Below are 10,801 nucleotides of genomic sequence, written 5' to 3' on the forward strand. Positions count from 1 at the left end.
TGGCAAATTCCCTATGGAAAGACAACTTGACATGACATTTGCTTACTGCCAAATGGTTGTTTTTAAACCTTTGAATTTTTGGTATAGTGAAGGTAGACCACATAAAAGATTATAATATTTGGCAAAGTTTTCTTTATTAAAAACTAAGGTTTGGTTCTCTTTCAAAAGGAACTCTGTGCCAAATCCCTACTTCCTCCCCAGCCAAAATTTCAAGTCACATTTCACTCTGGCCTTCCCTGGGTGATTGCACTCTTCTCTTCCAAAAAGCTCAGGGGGAATCTGTAAAAATGCTACCATAAAATGTCATAGAGGAAGGGCGCCTGGGTGGCTCAGTCGTTAAGCGTCTGCCTTCGGCTCAGGTCATGATCCCAGGGTCCTGGGATCGAGTCCCACATCAGGCTCCCTGCTCAGCAGGAAGCCTGCTTCTCCCTCTCCCACTCCCCCTGCTTGTGTTCCTGCTCTCGCTATCTCTCTCTCTGTCAAATAAATAAATTAAATATTAAAAAAAAAATCCATTACAACCAGAAGCCAGAGGCAAGAGGCACAGAAGAGGAAAGTAAACCACGGAGAAAAGGGAGGTGGGAGAGAGAATGAAAGTAACAAAACTGCACCCAAGACGGGAGAAAAACTAAGCAGATTGTCTCAATAGGGCTTGCGTGGGTGTCATGCTATGTGTAGACAGGACTCACTTCCTACTTCCAAGCCCCATGCCAAGAATCTGGTCCCCCTGAAGAGAGATCACATGGGTGAAAACAGTCAGTGGCGGTCAGGAAGTGGCAGGGGGATAATTCGGCCCCTCCCCAACTCCAGCCTGTTCACTGAGGTAGGAACTAGAGCTGACTTCCTCCCCTGGGTTGGGTACCTCCCCTGACAGAGTCTGGGGTGGGGGGGTGCAAACAACCTGCCCCGCAGGCTCATTGAGGAGATGGAAACCATGAGATCCAGGCTCCCTCAGTGTCCCCACTAAATTGATCACTCTACTCAGACCCCCACCTACCCCATCCCCCACAGGCTGATTTCCCCCCTGGGCTGTGGCTCCCAGCGGGGCCCAATGACCTGGCTCTTTCACAGACTACGAGTAGGTAAGACCTATACAATTCACTGGCAAGTGATTCAAAACAACAGTGATAATAACAATTGCATGTGTGTGCGTGTACTTGAGAAACAGAGAGGGAGGGAGAAAATGAAGGCAGAGAATAGTAGAAACTTGGGAAAATGTGAGTGATGGGTTTACTGGTACAAAGAACCACCTTCTCCAGTAAGCTTCAAAGTATTTCAAAATAAGAAGTTTAAAAATTAGCATAGCTTTTAAAGAGTGCCCTTTCCTGCATCAGGGTCTCCTCTGGACATTTCCCATCACACAAACAGGCTGGAGTGTGTTGCCCATCCGCCTCCACCTGATTCCTCTGCTACTCCGTGAAGGAACACTTGCAGACAGCTGATATCTGCACTTCTTCCTCCCAAGCAGATCCAAACAACTCTGGTTCTCCTGGTAGCTGACAAATGACCACTCTCTCAAGTCACATTCTCCACTTATGTGGCCTGAGAACCAGTCTTACTGCCTCGTGGCTGGCTTTCTGGGAATAGCAAACCCCAGAACAGTGTCCAAAAAGGTACAGAGGCTGCCAGGACCTTGAGAGCATGTTTGGACGTTCTGGCTCAGCTGCATGATGCTGTGACAAAGGCGGTTAGTGGAGAGATGACACAGACTGAGGGTCCACATGCCCATAGCAGGAGGGTAAATTCAGGGCTGCTTATTCGGTGATTTTTCTCATACGTTTGAGCTAGAATGAGGTTTTCCCGATGTTTCAGGTCCTACCTACTGCTGGCCCTCCCCTGCCTCACTGTGTGGCTTGGGACGATTCTTAGGCCCTCTCTGGGCCAGTCGCTGGTTGTAGCATTTGCCAGAAAGGGCGGCTTCCTAGGCAGGGATCCAGCATCCCCGCGGAGCCGCTCCTCCTTGCACTTGCATAATGCCGTAAGTCCAGGCATTGGCTAATGCGGACTGGTGGCGCTAGGTCACGTGACACCTGCCTCACCGCGCTGGGACAAGGACACGCTGCCCCTCACCCCAAACCCGGCTCAGGGTCCACCGCTGAAACTCCGTCCTGTTCCTTCCGTGAGAAGGTCTGGTTAAGAGGACAGTCGTCCTTGCCGGGCGCCACCCGCTCGCCCTGAAAGGCGCTGTCCAGCCCGCAGTGCTGAAGCGTGCTGGGCCCGGCAGCCAGAGAACAGAGAATAGTCTCTGCCTACAGCCACGGTTCCCAACCCTCAGACTCCAGGCCTTGTTCACGCTGGCCTAATAATCCACAAGGATGCTTGTCTGCCTAGGCAGGTTTAAAGGGAATCACCTTGGAGGTCCGAGCTTCCCAGAGGGGGCCAAGGGAGGGCCAATGTTTTCCAGGGGCCACTAAGCACAGGAAAGTGGACAGTACTCAATTCCTATGCTCCATTCTGGAATGAGTAGGCATTCACACATCATGAGCATCTCCACTGCCCTCTCCCAACTTGTCCTATGAGTTGTGCGGGGAGACTGGGCCCAGGGGAGGGTCGCCTCACTTTCCAGGAACTTGATTCTTCCCACCTGCATCCAAACCCACTAGGCCCTGCTACCTGAAGAGGATGAGGTGAGACAATCCCTGGAATTCTTCCTGTACACATTCCCTGCAGTGGAGATGCTTCTCCCTCCACTCTGGATGACCCCCAACTTTTGTGGATGCCCCCCCACCCAATGTCCAGGCAGGCAGGGGAGACCAGATGTTCCCAGTGAAGGGCTCTGCAACTTAGAGTCTAGAATCTTGTCCTGGAGGAGTAAATGGCACAGTTGCCCAGCATAATCATGACGGCAGTAATGGTGGGCAGCAGGAAGAAGCTTCATATAGCTCCTGGGCCAGAAACTAGTCCAGAGAAGAGGGCTGATAGGACGCCAGAAGGGGCAGCCAGATGACTGCACCAGTGCTCATGGCCAACCCCACATATGCCCTGGCTTGCCCCAGGATCCCATGGCGACCCTCATGGCAGTCCAGGGCCCAGTCATACCTCCTTAGCATCAGCTGGCCTCAGTTCAGGCTAGAAGAGAGCTGAGGTACCAGCTGAGGCAAAAGGGTTTTGAGAGAACACTCCAGAGGAGCTGAGCATGTGGTCAGCACTCATTTGGCAGAAGTAAATGTCACGTCCTGCTCTTCAGAGATTTATGAAGGGACCCAGGTCCGGCGCCTACAAATACCAGCCATTCCAGTTTGAGGCTCTCCAGGGTATAGAGAGCATTCTGGCTGGACATAGCTTGCAGAGCCCCAGGGGACCATGTACTACTGTAGGGATGAATTCACACCAGGGGGAAGGGCAGGCAGTGGCCTCAGGATTGTTGAACCATCCAAGAATGAGGATTCTTAAAATTATTGTGCTGCATAGTGAATGTTGCTTGACTCTTGGAACCTGCCCATCTCCTTATGCAGGGTGCTTGCTGGTGCACCCTGGATGAGTGTCGAAAGATAGGCAGTACTGCTCAGCCCGTTGAAGGCACACACCCGTGTGGGATGGAGTGGACAATCAACTGAGAGATGAGAAGTTCTAATCCCACCACCCCCCAACACATGGGCTCCATACTGTAGCCTCCATGGCAATGGATAGTAACTAATGTCACCCTGGGCATCATAATGACCCCAAGAGGCAGACAAAGTGGATATTAGCAAACCCATTAGGCAGATGGGAAGACAGAGGGGCAAGAGAAGGCATGGGACAGTCACCAAAGCCCCAGAGAAAGCCTGAAGACCAACTTCTGGTGTTCAGCTCACCATAACACCCTCCTTCCTGTCCTCTGCTTTCCACTTCATCCATCAAGGAGTTGATGCTAATGGAGGTCCCCCTCAGTCAGATCCTAACAGCTCTGGCTACCATAGTAATTAAAAAACAACCACTCTAGGCTCTCAACAACATAATCCTAGGGGGACAGGAGGAGGGCACATGTGGCCTGAGGGCCATGTGTCACCCCTTGGCTGTCCCCACAGCCAAGGCAAGGACTCAAACAGCATCCAAAGAAGAAATGATGATGCTGGGCGGACCATGGGGAAGGGGGGGGGGCCTGGAGGAAGCACAGATGTTTTCTGGATTTGATTGCCTCCCACACATGCTAGGCTCTCAGGCCTGGTGAACCAGAGCTGGAATTTGAAGCCCCCTCCCAGTGCTCCTTCTATGCCACCCCCCTGCCTTCTGCTCACTGGGACCCCCAACCTCCACTGGACCCTCCCCTCTGCATCCTCTGATAGGCAGTGATACCAGGAGGAGTCTGCAGGGACTCTGGGTGCCCCCAGGTGTCTGTTGGGATTAAACCCAACAGAAAACAAGGCTTAATCAACAGCAATGGAGAGCAAAGACAGGAAAAGTTCTCTTCTTGCCAGGCCTGAAAAAGCTGTTGCTCCCCTCCCTCCCCTTCACCTCAACCCTACAAGTCCTCCCTGGGCTACTGAGGGAATCCTAGGAGAGTGAACAAAGCAGAAGGCTAGAGGTGGTCACTGGAGTATGACGGGGCCTCCTTGGCAGAGCGAGTGAAGGAACATTTTGCCTTTAAATACTTTGAAATAGCAGCAGACATAAGAAGTACAAAAAGTCCCTACAACACAGATGGCATACATTCTCCTCCAGCCTAGTGGCCCCACCTCCCAAGGTCCCACGCACACAAGCCCAAGCTCACACCAGCAGGAGGCTGGGACCAGAGCTTCTGTGGCTTTCCCAAGTGTGTTAACTTGCATTCCCAAGGGTCCCTGAGGCCCCCACTGAGGTTCCCAGTGTCTGCTGAGGAAGAAAAAACACAGCCCCTGACATTCACAACTGATTTGACATTCAAGGTTAGACCTCAGCGTTGTTACGAACTGGTCTAACACTTACAGCCAAGTCATTTTCTTCTCTTGTTGGGCATAAGCAATCAACAATACTAACCTCAGAGAAGGTTACTCTGAGACCATGATAAAATGAGACAAAATAAGCCACTTCATAATTTTTAAACACAGACAAAAATAAGGTCACTGAGCTGCCACCCACCAAATACCAAACATACCACTCTATTGGCTACGATGACTGACTGATATATTTTTAGCAACTTTATTTTTTTTAAAGATTTTATTTGTCAGAGAAAGAGAGCGAGCGAGCACAAGCAGGGGGAGCGGCAGGCAGAGGGAGAAGCAGGCTCCCCGCTGAGCAAGGAGCCCAATGTGGGACTCGATCCCAGGACCCCGGGATCATGACCTGAGCTGAAGGCAGATGCTTAACCGACTGAGCCACCCAGGCATCCCTTTTAGCAGCTTTATTGAGATATAACTCACATACTATATAATTCATCCACTTAAAGTGTACAATTCAGGGCACCTGGCTGGCTCAGTTGGTAAAGTATGCAACTCTTGATCTCGGGGTTGTGAGTTTAAGCCCCATGCTGGGCATAGAGCTTACATTAAAAATTTAAAAAAATAGGGGCGCCTGGGTGGCTCAGTTGGTTAAGCGACTGCCTTCAGCTCAGGTCATGATCTCAGGTCCTGGGATCGAGCCCCGCATCGGGCTCCCTGCTCGGCGGGAAGCCTGCTTCTCCCTCTCCCACTCCCCCTGCTTGTGTTCCCTCTCTTGCTGTGTCTCTCTCTGTCAAATAAATAAATAAAATCTTTAAAAAAATTTAAAAAAAATAAAGTGTACAATTCAGTGGCTTTAAATTATATTCACAGAGTGGTGCAACCACCACCATGGCAAATTTAGAACATTTCCATTACACCAAAAAGAAACCCTGCACCCCTTAGTCATCACCTCCAAATCCTCCCATCCCCTAGGCAACCACTAATCTTTCTGCGTCTATAGATTCGCCTAATCTGGACCTCTTATATAAATAGAATCACGGAATACGTGGTCCTTTGTTACTGCCTTCTTTCACTTAGCATTGTGTTTTCAAGTTTTATGCATGCTGTAGCAATGCATCAGTAATTCACTCCTGTGATGGCGAATTTCATTTGTCACCTTGACCGGGATACACACACACACATATGTACATGTATATGTGCATATATACCTTCCTGGTTCTGCGACAGTGTTCACCAAGAAGCTTAATCTTCATGCCTTTGCCCCCAATAATTCTACTTCTAAGAATGAACTAATTCCACTCCTAATGAAATAACCAAATTGACTTTATTTAACATCATGCTCATAGCAATATTATTTTAAAAACTAAAGAAATCAGAAACAATCCAAATATCTAATAGCAGAGGAATGACTCAATCATGGTACACCCTTCATTAGGCTTGTGGGTGATCAGAAAAAATCCTGCAGGAAAATACAGCAAAAGCATGGGGGGTGGTGAGGTTATAGGTGGTTTTTAGTTTCATCTACAAATGCCAACATACTGAGTCTTACGTAATACCAACAGCATTTTCTCATTTTGACTTAAAAACAAAGTGCAGAAAATACAAAAGTATAAGTCATACATCCTCACACAAGGAGATGGAACCCTCATTCGCTGTTGGTGGGAATGTAAAATGGTACAACCACTCTGGAAAAGAGTCCCACAGTTTCTTAAAATGTTAAACATACACCACCAGATAAGCCAGCCACTGAAGTAACATAATATTCTTTTCTGTGAAGGTTGTGTTATGCTTTTTCATAAAGGTTATATTCTATACTGAGCACAAACAGCAAAAGGTATTTTTTTTATTCTTATTTTTTACCTGAGCTGGGATCAAATCCAATGCTTAACCAACTGAACCACCCAGGTGCCCCTCAAAAGGTATTTAAAAACAAACAGGGGTGCCTGGGTGGCTCAGTCGTTAAGCGTCTGCCTTCGGCTCAGGTCATGATCCCAGGGTCCTGGGATTGAGCCCCACATTGGGCTCTCTGCTCGGCGGGAAGCCCGCTTCTCTCTCTCCCACTCCCCCTGCTTGTGTTCCCTCCTTCGCTGTGTCTATGTTAAATAAAAAATAAATAAATAAATAATAAATAAATAAATAAATAAATAAATAAATAAATAAATAAATAACACCTCCAACTGCCCTTAAGCCTGGAGAAATGCCTGCACCTTAAGAGGTAGCAGGAGCGGGCTCCTGGGTGGCTCAGATGGTTGGGCATCTGCCTTTGGCTCAGGTCATGATCCCAGGGACCTGGGATCAAGTCCCACATCAGGCTCCCTGCTCCTTGGGGAGCCTGCTTCTCCCTCTGCCCTGCCTCTCTCTGTGTGTCTCTCTCATGAATAAATAAGTAAAATCTTAAAAAAAAAAAAAGAGGTAGCAGGAGCTGAGACTGGCTGGGGGCCCAACCCCTTCTCCTCTGGTCTCAGGCTCAGTTCTGGAGTGGAAGAGAATGAACTGCCTGTACCTTTGAAATTACTCTTTCTCTTTTATTTTTTGCTTGTTAATCCTCCGTTGAATTTACCCATGCTATGACTCTACCACAGGAGAGAACGCCCTACCAGAGCTCCCGGCCCCACTCAGCCCCTGTAGAGGCCAGGCAGCCCCAGGGGGAGTGGGATGGAAGTTAGGACAAGCGCCCCCCTAACTCTGGCAGAAGCCTGCACTTCGGGGCTTTAGCTTTGGTTTTTTTGTATCCATACAACTAGGAATTTTCCAGAGTCCCATTACTTCTTAAAACCTCCCAGCGAAGTGTTCTGGCATCTCCTGTGAATTTGTAATTAATTTCGCTTCCAGAGAATTAACTAGTCCTGTTTTTGTTGACAGCTTGTTCTGTCAAATGGCACTGCATTACGTAACATGGTTTTTTGGTGTTGCGATTTGTTTTTTCAAATCTTACTACTCTAACGTATCTCCCTTCCCAGCAGAAGAAAGGTGCGGGGGGTGGAGGGGGCGGGGGGTAAGTGGATGTTCCAAGGCCGCCATGCTTGTATATCATGGGCGACCGCGAAAGAAGAGGAATATGCTTGGAGGCAAACCCCCAGAGTTCTGGAGTGTAGACAGGTGTTCAGGAACCTAGACGCCCCCCAACTCTGCTTTGGGCACAGAAGACCGCTTGCTGTGATTTCCTTTGAAAAACACTCCTACAAAACGGGGGCTGCAGGAGCGGGTACGACTAACGAGTTTTCGCTACGGAGACCACCGAACAAGAGACCACAGGGCCTCTGGGCAGGGCCAGGGGGCGACGTAAAGGGCTGACTTGACCAGACTTAGAACCAACGGCACTGGGGAAGGAGGGGACCCCGGCCCCCGCGACAGGACCCCGCACTTGGGCTTCGAGTACCTTCTGCAGACGGCGGTGCTGGGGCCGCGCGGCTCCCGGCGTCCTCGGGACCCCCCTCCACCTCCTCTCCCCTCGCCCCGTCTTTTCCGCGTTTCCAAACCGGAGCCAATCCGCGCTCAGCAAGGCCCGGAGGGGAAAACCAGTCGATTGTCCTGCTTGGTCTTCGAGACCTAGAAGCAGAGCGTCGTGCACTCGATGAGTGGGCGGTCCTGGGCCCAAAGGAGGGACCCCTGCTAAGTTGGAGAACCTTGCTCTCCCGTTGCCTCCTGGGTCGTTGGGAGGTCGAGATTCCGTGGCGTGGAAAGAAGTTGTTCTCGAACAGTTCAGGTCCTAGAAGAACACCATCTCTGGTCCTCCCCCTCCCCACCCCCGCCTCACAGTGCGGCTTGGGGCAAGTCGTCTACTCTCTCTGGGTCTTTTGCTCCACCTGTAAAGCATGAATAGGACAGACCAGTATGGTCCCTCGTTCAGCCTGGCCGCGCAAACCCAAGATCAGCGCAGGTGTCTCTCGCCTAATGTCAGTGGTCTCACCTTGGCCATGGCCATCTGAAGCTCCTCCAGCAGTAACACACGCAGCCAGGTTTTCCCCAGTTCGAAACACCATCTCTGGGGAAACTGAGGCATAGAGGGGGGAAAAATGGGGCTTGCTCATTGGTAAATATTGTGCTCCTGTTACGTTGCTGGCCCTGGCATGGTGCTGGGTTTGTCTTGAGCTGACCAGGCAGGCCATGCTCTCCTGAGCACCAAAGCCCCACCAAGAGCGTCTGAGAGGCATCTGAAGTCAGGCTGCCCTAGGTTCAAATCCGAGCTTTTCCTTCTGTGACTGTGGGGTCTGCGCCGTGATTTAACTGCTACCCGCCCCATCGGCGCGGGGGGGGGGGGGGGCGCTGTCACAGCACACGCCTCCCAGACTGAGAGAGGATTCTAGTCCGTGATGCATACGAGCTGTTTGCACTGTGCCTGGCAGGGTCTCGTAGTCAGGGGGCATCAGTTAGGAGCTTGTCTTAATGATCCTGGTACCGGGACTCTGTGAGCAGGAGATGGGCCCTTCCCGGGCGAGGCTCCCGCCCTGGAGAAAGAGCTCACACCATGTCCCCTTGCCCACTCAGGTCCTGGCCGGACTGCTGCACCTCGGCAACATCCGCTTTGCCGACTCTGAGGACGAAGCTCAGCCCTGCCAGCTGATGGGCGATGCCAAGTGTGAGGACAGGGCGGGGGCCTGGGGCTCAGGCTTCGGTCACACCGCCAGGGAGCAGGGCCCGCCCTGTCTGCAAAAGGGCCAACACGGGTGGGATGCGGGGGGCGGGGAGGTTGGAATGTGGAAGGTGATGCCCTCGGTGAAACCATGATGTTCCTGCTCACCCCCATCTCTGGGGAGGCAGACAGCAGCGGCCCTGTTCTACAGATGAGAAAAAAGTCAGAGGGTTTATGATGTGATCTGTCCCACGTGGGGCAGTGTGGACTGGGACAGAGAAGGCCTGAGTTCAAGTCCTGCCTCTGACATTTATGGGGGCCTTTGGTAAGTCTCCTCGCCCACCAGGACCTGAGTTTCCTCTGTCCGTTTGGCACAGCACAAGGGGACAAGTGTCCCTCTGGGTGACATAGTGACTTCAAGAGGCAAAGTGGGTATTAGCAAACCCATGAGGCAGATGGGAAGACAGAGGGGCAAGAGAGGGCATGGGCCAGTCACCAAAGCCCCAGAGAAAGCCCAAGGGCCAGCCTGTGGTATTCAGCTCCCTGCGACACCCTCCTCCTTGTACCTCACTCTCTATCTCCGTCATCAAGGAGCAGATTTTGTCCCCTCTGTCAAATCCAAACAGATTTGCCCGTCATAGTAAATAACAAGCACTCCAGGTCGTCAACAACAGAATCCTCCTTGGGAGGACAGGAGGAGGGCTTTTCCGCCCTGAGAACCAACACGCCCCCCTTTGGCAGGCCTGCCAGCCACCGCAAGCACACGCACGACACCCGTGAGGAAAGGAGACTGCCAGTCGGCCCCCACGGCTGTGTGGGGGGCCGGGAGGAAGTGCAGGTGCCCCGCACACCTGCTGGGCCCTCCTCCGGTGAGCCCGGAGCTCGGCTTCAGCTTCTCATTGCGGGAGTTGAGCCACAGCTGTGCCAAATCACAAGCGCGAATCCAAACACCCCCAGCAGCCCTGGCAGAATGAGGGAAACTGAGGGACAACCAGGAGAGGGTTTTCCTGAAGGCCAGGGAAGGAGCTCTCCCACCAAACTGAATGATTGGCAGCCTAAGAATCTACATATGACCATCATGAACCAGAAGAAACCCACTACTGGGGCGCCTGAGGACAAGGTTGGGGAACGCGATGCGGGGAGGTGAACAGAGCAATGACCTCCTCTCCGTACACACCCAAGGTGGCACCATGGCCCCCCCTGCCCCCTCTGTGAGCCCAGAGCAGGCAGAGGGGCCTGAGGGGGGATAGGGGCAGCCCAGGGCACCAAGGCCCATTCAAAGACAGACACAGGAAACGTGCAAATAGATCATTAGGTGTAAGTGATCTCAGGGGCTGTGGGTGACACACAGTGAGGGCCCCTCGCCCACTGCTGGTGGCATGCTCACTGG

This window comes from Mirounga angustirostris, unplaced genomic scaffold, assembly GCF_029215605.1.
Source record: "Mirounga angustirostris isolate CCGP_5_RB_7025 unplaced genomic scaffold, mMirAng1.0.hap1 SCAF_17, whole genome shotgun sequence".
Lineage (NCBI taxonomy): Eukaryota > Metazoa > Chordata > Mammalia > Carnivora > Phocidae > Mirounga > Mirounga angustirostris.